Genomic DNA, 10,162 nt, shown 5'->3' on the forward strand with positions numbered 1-10,162 from the left:
GGACACGGTGGCAGATGTGGGCTGGGTCCTGGGAGCCCACATGGACCTGGAGCCCACTCCGCCCCGAGTTCTCATTGCACCTCTGTGTGTCCTGGTACTCTGGGGCATATCCTTGGGCAGTCAGGGAATTTCTGGATGTTTCTCAGGGCCTGGCTGTGTGGGGGTAGAAGTGGGCGTTTATGAAACGCAGGCCACAGTAAAGTAGTTAAGATACTCATAGAGTGACTTTCCCATTACATCTCTCTTCAGGGATTGTTTTTTTCTGAGAGGGAAATAAATTAGTGTCCTGTTTCACACACACTTTCAGAAAAGCCATCCTGGCCAGCTCTGGGTCTTCTTTGTGTGTGTGTGTATGTTCTGTCTCAGGGAAAGAATTGTTGCAGAAGTTGTTCTTTTGGGGCTGAGCTGGGGGGGGGTGTCCTTTGGGCACTAGAGGATGTAATTTGTCTAAATGTCTTTGTTTTACGTTTTTTGGCTGGGTGGATATTCCTGGAGAGATGGATTTCCTTCATTGTCATGTAGGGGTCAGTCATTTTCACCCAAGAGAGTTGCTTTGACTTTGCAAATTATTTATTTATTTATTTAGAATTTCTCCAAAGAGCTGAGTATAAATGTTGTGTTTCTTTTTAATCTTTTTTTTTTCAATAAATGCCTTTTCTCCCCTCCCCCCACAGCAAATACTTTATAGATATGAAGTATCGTTTCCACCATTGAGCACCTGTGTGTATAGGAGACAACAGTGTGTACGGTATGAAGTCACAACATTTTATCCAGCAAGCCCAAGCCTCATCATATTTTTCTTTTTCTAATCCTTTAAACAGAACCCATAATCTGAAGATGGAGCCCGGATTCCTCACCATGGTTAGCCCTTTGGGATTTGGCTTCTCTCCATCCCCCTACAGTTGCCTACTTCATCTCTCAGGAAAATCCTGGCAATCCCTCCGAATAAGCCCGGCTCTTTCTCGATTTCCTGCCAAAGCACAGGCCTTTCCATGAGAAAGTGCTCGTGGAACACACCGTCTAGCTGAGCAGAAGGGACATGCCCCTGTTACGACGTTAGTTAGACTCATTCAGGTTGCAAGGAAAAGGGACTTGCTCGGAGTGTGCTGGGGTTTATTTTGCAGATGCTCAGGGAATTATGAGAAACAGAAAATTGTCGTAATCACCGCATTGTCTGAACTTGCACAAAACAGGAATGATTTTTGGGAACTAGATCATGGTTTGGGGTGTAAGATGGCTTATCTGGTTATTGGCTCTTTGGGCTGGTGTTGCGTCTTAACAGCGTCTCCGCCATTTCTGCGGACGCTTTCATTGCTCTGACGCTTCTGACTCACTTTGCTCCCTACCTGCTAGGCCTGGTGTTCACTGCTTTCTGCAAAGTGAGCTTTTCTGCTTCTGTTGCCTCCGTGTCTGTTTTCCTCTTTGTGTGTCTCAAGCTCAGACTTCCTTAGAGAGGGACTGATTGAGCAGTTGTCGTTCAGCATGGAATGGTGCCACCAAACCGGGCTTTTGTTCTGGGTCACCCTCTACAGGGCACTGGCCAGCCACAAGGCGGGTTCCCTTTAGGTCAGATGCTAACCCTAGTTCAGTCAGCTGTGGCCAAGGCAGCAGAGTTAGCTGGGGTGGAACAGGTCAGCCTGGGACAGGAAGCCCCAGAGAGGCTGCTGGTGGGTTAGCAAAGTAAAGCTGCTCAGAGAGGCTTGCATGGGCTGCCTGGTACTTGGAAATAACATAAGCCAGCAAATAAGTGTTGCATTAGTAAAATATGCAATGAGTGCTCTAGATGAAGCCAGAAGAGGCTGAGATCATTCTGGTCCAGTGTGGGCATTCCTCTGTTTACGGCCCGGTCACAAACTTCTTTGAATGGTGCAGAGTCCTTCTTGGGATCAGCCCCTGCTTATCTTTCCCCTTCACTTCAGCCTCATGGGCACTGTGCTCCAGCCACGAGGTCTCCCTGTGACCCCTGCATGATTGTGCTATGTCTATTCAGGGGCCACTGGGAAGAACTCCTTTACTCCTTTAATCTTGAGATGACCTATTTCTTTGCTGAAACCTGACCCTATTCCAGATACTTGATGCTTTTCCCCTCCCCTGCCTTTCTCACGGCATTTAGAGCACTGGATTGTGGTTGTTAGTTGACATGCTCACCTTGCTCACTAGATGGTGAGGAAAGGGACAGATCGTGATTTACTCATCATAGCAACAAGGCCAGTGCTTGGCACCTGCCGCTACAGCTAGGACTAGCTTGTGCTTTTCAGCTAGTACTCTGTTCCATGCACTGTTCCAAGTGTTTTATATGTATTAACTAATTTAATCTTCCCAACAACCTTCTAAGTAGGAGCCATAATTATCCTCATTTGGTGTTTTGGGAAGCAGAAGCACAGACAGGTTGAGAAACTTGCCCAAGGCCACACAGCTAATAAGTGCTGGAGTCAGGATTCAATCAGCCAACTTATTCCAGAGTCTGTGCTTTGCCCACTGAGCTATCCTGCCTCTTGGCAATAAATATTGTGGAGGAATTAGTAGGCATTTGGTTAGTGTTGAGCAAATACAGGAGCCAGTGCTGGGGTTTTGAGGGAGAGGACATTCGCCGGGAGGGAAATGAGGCTCGCAGAACACATCCACAGAAGGCAAGTCTGAGACGTGGGACACAGAGCTGGACATGCTGCTTGGACCCCCTCAAAGGACAAGGCCAGGGGCTGGGTGTTTTAGGAAGGTAGTGACATGATTAAAATCAAATTTAAAGAAGGTCAGTGTGGCTTCAGAGTACAGGATGATTTAAAGTGGTAAGAGAATAAATGCAGGGTGTCCAACTAGTTCAGGCGAACACTGAACTAGTCTCTGGAGACAGTGTGATGATGAAGTTATGGGTGTGGACATCGAGTTAGACAAATGAGGGGGCTTCAATCCTGGTTCTGACACTCGTTGGCTGTGTCACTTCTCCTTCATCTGTAAAACAGGGATTATTACTCACCTCCTAGGTGGTTGTAAGGATTAAAGATATGTTTTCCAAGGGCACAGCACAGAACTTGACCAGATTCTTCTTTTGTCTTGGGTCAAGGTGATAAGGGTTTATGCCAGGCATCCTCAAACTACGGCCCACGGGCCACATGCGGGCCACCTAGCACATTTATCCAGCACTCCGGGTGTTTTTGCCACTGCTGCCTGTCCTGCTTAGCAGCCGACTCGTCCCGGGCCCACAGTGCGCACTCTCCAACGGTCTGAGGGACAGTGAACTGGCCCCCTGTTTAAAAAGTTTGAGGACCCCTGGTACGCTCATGTGGTAGCACTGGCGAGAAAATGGGCAGGAAAATGAGACTCAGTAGAACTCGCTGATTGATGGGTGCTGGGAAGTTGGGTCTCAGAAGGGTTGGTGAGTGGTCAGTGGAGGAGGTGAAGTCCTGGGGCCTGAGTTCTGGGTCTGGTTTTGCCACTAACTCCTTTGGATACATCACTCATCTACATTGCTGGATCTCAGTTCCTCCTCTGGAATGTAAAAATGTCAGACTAACAATTGCTCATTTTTCTTCCAGCTCTGAGTGCTGTAACATAGCTAGGAGATTTGGAGTCTGGACAACTGGGATGATATTAAAAGAAGCCAGGCTCTGCCTTTCACTTCAAAGAGATCTGTTCGTACTCTTCTTCCCGGTCCCAGCTTTTATTAATCTTGTCCTTTGTTCTTCCTTAGAGTTGGAAATATCATTGTTTTCTTTTCTTTTGGGCAGATGACTTTGAAATCTCAGCCACTGATGGAAGGTTTTGTGACTACAGCAGAAGGTGAATCATATAAGTTTTTTTCTAGAGTCCTCAGGTCTCTGGATCCTGATGTGGGCCTTCTCATTTCTCTGAGGGGCGGAAGCAGGTGGCTTCTGTAGTAATTCTCCCTAGTTTTTCTTTCCAGCAGGCATGGCCCATGGTCTTCTTGGTCGGTCTTCACAGTTGGTTTGTGGTGTTTTTCCTTAGATGTCTTTCCCTCTGGACTTTCCAGCTGGGTGTCCTCAAAGAGGAGAGTGGGGCCTGTACCTGGTAAGATACACTTGCAGTCAGTCCCTTGCTAATAAATGTTTTTATATTGCGAGCACTTCTTTGCCTGGATTGCATTTTGCTGTGGGTGAAATTAAATTTCTGAGCAGTTAGTTATTGAAGCCTCTAGTGAGCTAGTTTCCATGGCAGTCCTCAGAGGCCCTCTCCAAAAAAGGGTAGTTTATTTTCAATTAGTAAAGGGCAAAGAGGTCTTTACTGTTATTTTGCTTATGGAAATTTCAGATAAATGTCCTCAGCCCTGCAGGTGCCATATAATTTCCCACCCACTTATCTTTATGGAGCTGGGCGGAGGGTTGTTGACTTCTATATCAGTATAATACCCCAGACACAGGATGTTCATGATAGAGACTGACAAAAGAATGTTAGTTCTTAATCAAATAGGGAACCATTATCAAATTGACCTTTTAGGCATTAATCAAACACCACCTGATTATTCTACCTGCTAGAGATGGCAAATTTTCACTCTTTCAGAGTTCTGGATCGGGTGTCAAGGCTGGATGTTTATTATTTCATAGAATAGTGAATTGTGGCATTCTTTGAACTGCTGACCAAAGGCATGAGTCTAATCAACCACCACATCAAACATTTCAAGAATCACAATCTCTCTGAGGAAGCAGAGGTAATTATTATCCAGATATGACCCCTAAAAGAGCATTTCACCATGTAGAAATTTACCAAAATGCAATTGGAATACTAGGGAACAATTTTGCCCTAAAGTCCCAGAAAATGAGATTCTCTTTGACCCAGAAGAATGTCCAAAATTTCTTTCAGTTCCTTACGTTTTTTCTTCTAATGTGTCCTGTCTATAGCCAAATATATATCCATTGAGTTATTGTAATTTTTGGTTTTTATATTTTTCCATTTTGGAAATTTGTTTGATTCTTTTTCAAATGTGCTATATCACTTTGTATAGTTTCCTATTCTATGTATATATTTTCATGTTTACCATTTATTTCTGTAAACATTGCCATCACAGTTTTTTTTTTTTCTTTTTACGAATCTGGATCTGATAATTCTGATATCTGAAATCTGTGTGGCTCTGTTCCTGTGGTTTGTGATTTTTGATAGTTCTTATTTCTGTTTGGGTTGTTTTGGTTTCTGGTCTGCCTGATAATCTCTTACTTCTTGCTGATCATTACTTTTGAAAAATTTATAAGGGTTCTCTGAGGCATAGGATGGGTTTGCCTTCTTTTGAGATGTACTGTCTCTTGAAACACCTCAGAACAAGTTCAAGGTTTGAGAGCCTCTGGCTCACATTCTAGACTCTATGGAATGAAGTGCAAATTTGTAAGAGGGCCTTCTCCTGGCCACAAATACCCAAGAATAGCAGTTTTTCCTTTTCCTCTTTCCTCTCCCCATTTACTTATCACCAAAACAACTCCTTGTGAAGTTTCCAGAGGTTCTGGGGGGAAGGGCAGGATAAGATCTGGTTGCCTTTGACTTGAGAGTATAGCCCTTTTGGCCCTCAGCTCAGTGTGGGAAGGGTTTCCCAAGACCCCTCTCCTTTGATGGACTTGAGACTGATTTTTGTCTGTCCAGGTCTGCAGCTGGGGACCTGAGTGTAGGCACTGGTGTCATTGGCAGGTGCCCTCAGATCATAAGTGGCTTCATAGGTCCCATTTTTGGCTCACTTTTCTGATATGGGGTTTCATCCAAAAATTAGCCTGGGAAGTTTCTCATGTCTTTTCAGCTCTTCAATGTTTTTAAATTGTTTTTATTTTTATAATTTTATCTGTCATTTTTCTTTGATTTCAGCTGGAGGATTGACCTGAGTAACCCAGGCTATTTTTTCAAAATACTGGAAGTCTGCAGTGGTCTTTCAAAATGCAAGTCCTTGCAAGTTTCTCCTCATCACCTATTATAGTCATTCTCAAAATGGCTTGCTTGTTAAAAATTGTTCACTTCCAGTTGGACCCTAGGCAGAACTTTAAAATACTTCCAGAATAAAGTGCAAGCTGCTCGGCCTGGAGCACAAGGCCTCTGCCCACCACTCCAGACCTATCTCCTTCCACTCCCTTTTTCTCATCCCCACAGTCTGCTCCAACAATATAAATACATTTAAATGTACAGTAGTCTGTGATTTCACTTTTTGCAACTGTGGTCTGACAATATTAAATGCAAAATTCCAGAAATAAACAGTTTATAAGTTTTAAATTTCAGGCTATTCTGAGCAGCGTGGTGGACTCTCACACTGTCCCACCTGGGACATGAATCCTCCCTCTGTGCAGCTGTTGGTGCTCCCTGCCCATGACTCACTTAGGAGCTGGCTCTATGATCAGAGAGACTGTCGTGGTATCACAGTACTTGTGTTTAAGTCACCCTTATTTTACTTAATAATGGCCCCAAGGTGCAAGAGTAGTGATGATGCTGGCATATTGTTATAATTGTCCCATTTTATTACTAGTTATTGTTGTTAGTCTCTTACTGTGCCTACTTTATAAATTAAACTTCATCATAGCTATGTATGTGTAGGAAAAAACAGTGTATATGGGGATTGGTACTATCTGTGGTTGCAAGCATCCACTGGGGGGCTTGGAAAGTATTTCCAGAGGATAAGGGGGACTTCTGTACCTGAATATACTGCACCTTTTTGTACCACTGTGCCTTTGCACGTGCAATCCCCACTGAATAGAATGCCCTTTTCTCTTTGTCCATGGCAAAGGCAAATGCTTATTCATCTTTCAAAAAGCAGCTCAGAAGTCACCTCCTTCAGGAAATCCTCTTGAACTGCCCTCTCCCCACACCTTATAATCCATCCTGGCTTTGAATGCATACCTTGCACACTATTCATGAATACTTATTATAATATCCTTTTATACTAGATTAAAAGCTCATTGAGGAGCTATTTATACCATATTATAAATAATTCATCTGTGTTTTCTCCAATCCCTAATTCAGGGCCTTGAGCATAGTTGATGCTCAGTATATTCTTGGTAATTGAATAGATGAAATATACAGTTGGGCAATCCAGATACCCAGCCTAAGCAGGAATAATACTGCTATGACTTCTGATACTACCCAGAGTTAATCCAGACTTCACAGGTTATGGGCACACTTCTCCATAAGACTACCTCCATAAGACTACTCAAGACTACTCACTTCAGATACCAGCTGAAGGTTTGAAGCTCCCCAGGCTATACTCACTTCTTACCAGATGGCTACAATTTTGGGGGTTCATGCTACCGTCTCAGTTTTGATAATTTGCTAGAAGGACCCACAGAACTGAGGAAATGCTATACTTATGACTAGAGTTTTATTATAGCAAAAAAGATACAAATTAGAGCCAGCCAAAAGAGGATACACATAAGGTAAGATCTGGGAGAATCCAAAATGCAAAGTTTCTATGTCTTCTCCCTGTAATGTTGGGATATATCACCCTCTCAGTGCATCAGTGTGTAACAATATGAGAGTAGCGCCACCAGGGAAACTCTCCTGAGCTTCCGTGTCCAGGGTCCGTGGAATGCTTTAAGCCATAATTTGGATACAGTTGGTGCCCAGGAATATAATATGGTAGGCAAGGCCCACAGCAGGAAGTCCAAATGGAAACCTTACACCTGAGAGACAGGTGAGTTGTATGTAACAGCTGACATTTAATAATAGCTGCCCTTAGATTATAGGTAGAAATCACTCAGTGCTTGACACATAGTAGGTGCTTAATAAATAGCTGTTAAATGAATGAAATGGGAGTGTGAATTGCACATTGACGGATGGGTAACCTTGGACAGAAAAATAGGTGAGGAGGACATTCCCTGTACGGAGAGGGAAAGCCGTTTTCTTGAGGATCATCTTAAGCAGATGATCCACACATCACCCACATCGCTTTTTCTCCCATTGCATTGGCTAGAAGGTAGCCACGTGGGAAGGTAGGAAATATACTCTCCAGCCAAGAAGGCTTGTGCGCAGTTAAAACTTAGGCAAAGGGTAGGAGTGATATTAAAAAAAAAAGGTAAGAAGGAGAGAATGGATATTGGGGGGAAATTAGCAGACTATGTCCTACCAGTCTAAAGTGTTTAGACTTCAAATCATAAGGCAGTGAGACCTGGTGAGAATTTTGAGAAAAAATGATCAAGCTCAGCTCTAAATGCCTTCAGGTGCCTCCTGAGTGGTTTCTGAGATTGATGATAACACTTTGATTTATGATGAGGGCGAGATGAGATCAAAGAGGGACCAGGCTTGCCTCAAGAGGAGGAGACAACTGTCCAAAAATTTACACAAACGTCTCGTCCGCTGATGTTTGAAATTCAGACTTTAATATCATCCTTTTGGGAAGGGCAGTGAGAGTCAGCCTCCTTGAGCCTCTTCCTGAAGGGGCCACTCTGACGAGGGGAACACATATTCCCCACTCTCGATGCTTCCTTTTTGAGGAGGATGCTTCCTAGAGGAACACCTGGTCCCCCCTCTGCTCTCGTGTCCCTCTTCTCCAGAGGAGGAGGAATGTCTGACTTGATCGATGAGTCTGGGAGAAGGAGCTGGGTCGGAGCCACTCAGCTCTACCTTAGGTCTGCCTGCCTTTCACGGAGACAGCATTTCCTTTGTTCTTGGTTGTGAGAAAGCCCCACAGGGTTGGTCTGCAAGGAGGAGCGTGTTGTGTTCCAGCTGCACTTGTCACTGGTGAGTAACCAGAGCTAAGCCATGACCTTCAGCAGAGCCTTTCATCTGTATCGAATGTGCCGTTTTGAGCTTCCGCCTCCAGATCCCTGTGCCTACCTCAGAGCTGTCTGAGAGCTCCAGTGGGGGAGCGGGTGCTGTTTATCAGCCCCTCAGAAGCCAACAGGACGCAGCTCCTGGAGGGGATGGAAGGAGCTCTCTCATCTCCCCTGCCACTGAGAAGTAGAGAGTCTGACCTGCAGGGGAGGATATGATTGACTCTTCAGCAAACACTTGAAAAACGTGTTGAGTCCACACACCAAGGCTGTCCCGAAGTTTTTTTTTTTTTTTTTTTAGACAAGGTCTCTCTCTCTACCCAGCAGGCTAGAACACAGTGGTATGATCACAGCTCACTGCAACTTCCAACCTCTGGGCTCAAGCGATCCTCCTGTCTCAGTCTCCCAAGTAGCTGGGATTACAGGCGTGTGCCACCAGAGCAAGCTAATTTTAAAATTTTTTGTAGAGATGAAGTCTCACTGTGTGGCTCAGGCTGGCCTCAAACTCCTGGTTTCAAGTGACCCTCCCACCTCAGCTTCCCAAAGTGCTGGATTTACAGGCGTGAGCCACCGTGACTGGCCACCTCCTGAAAAAATTAAACTGAGGCAAGAGAGCAGGAAGGAGGGAAGATGGGGATGAGAGAGAAGGGTGTAGAAACAGGGGAGCCGAAATAGAGAATCAGGGTAGGTTTATTGGAACAGCTGAGGGTGTGGTACAGGTTTTATGTTTTTCTTTAACTATTTTTCCTTGCTTTCAGCTTCCAGTTTTATGTTTTCTCTCTTCTGGGAGCTCAGACTTTTCCACAACATGCTGGTCAGTTTCATAGACTTTCTTTGAAAGGGATAACCTATGAATGCAATTTTCTGTTCTGCTTTCCAATGTGCTTGGCTCCCTCGGGGAGGCTTGGGAGGCCGTGGCGGTGTCCAGCTGCAGGGAGTCCCTCATCTCTGGCGGTTAGCGATGACTCACTTCCCTCTGCCTGACTCGAGGAGCTTCTAAATCCACTGCTGGGTCAGGCCCCTGCTCTGCAGCCTTAATCTGCTGCTGACCCAGGATGCAGGCCAGCTGTTAGGCGGGGACCCACATTTCCGATTCCTCAGCAGTGGGAGGCTTTCTGGGTAGCTCAGAGGCATTGAAAGAGGGGTGGGAGGGGAGCCGTGAGCAAGAGAGGCAGGAATGGGCTGACGGAGCTGGCATCCCAGAGGGTTTGCTTTATTGCACTGGGAACATCCTACGGCCTTGGGATAATGCCTGCTCAAGATTCAGGAATGATTTAGCTTTCTGTGGCCCCCAAATCAGACTGATTATAATTTAATAGACACAATAAGATGATTTCTAATTCTGGCTACACATAATAGAGACCCACACTTAGGTGTCTCACAGGTACCTGCAGATGAAAACATTCAAAATGGAACTCTTGGTCTTACCTGCGTCCCCCAAACTTGCCCTTTCCAAACCTTCCCCTCTTGTTGAG

The 10,162-nt window shown here is 45.0% G+C and overlaps 1 long non-coding RNA gene across 1 annotated transcript; it reads left to right on the forward strand.

Moving 5' to 3' along the window:
* Window positions 1-3,719: 3,719 nt before the first annotated feature.
* On the forward strand, window positions 3,720-6,160 carry LOC142871866 (uncharacterized). The gene is made up of 4 exons (XR_012920035.1): window positions 3,720-3,777; window positions 3,905-4,026; window positions 4,560-4,663; window positions 5,800-6,160. It is a non-coding gene; the product is annotated as an uncharacterized LOC142871866 (long non-coding RNA).
* The last annotated feature ends 4,002 nt before the right edge of the window (window positions 6,161-10,162 follow it).

This window comes from Microcebus murinus, chromosome 7 (assembly GCF_040939455.1).
Source record: "Microcebus murinus isolate Inina chromosome 7, M.murinus_Inina_mat1.0, whole genome shotgun sequence".
NCBI lineage: Eukaryota > Metazoa > Chordata > Mammalia > Primates > Cheirogaleidae > Microcebus > Microcebus murinus.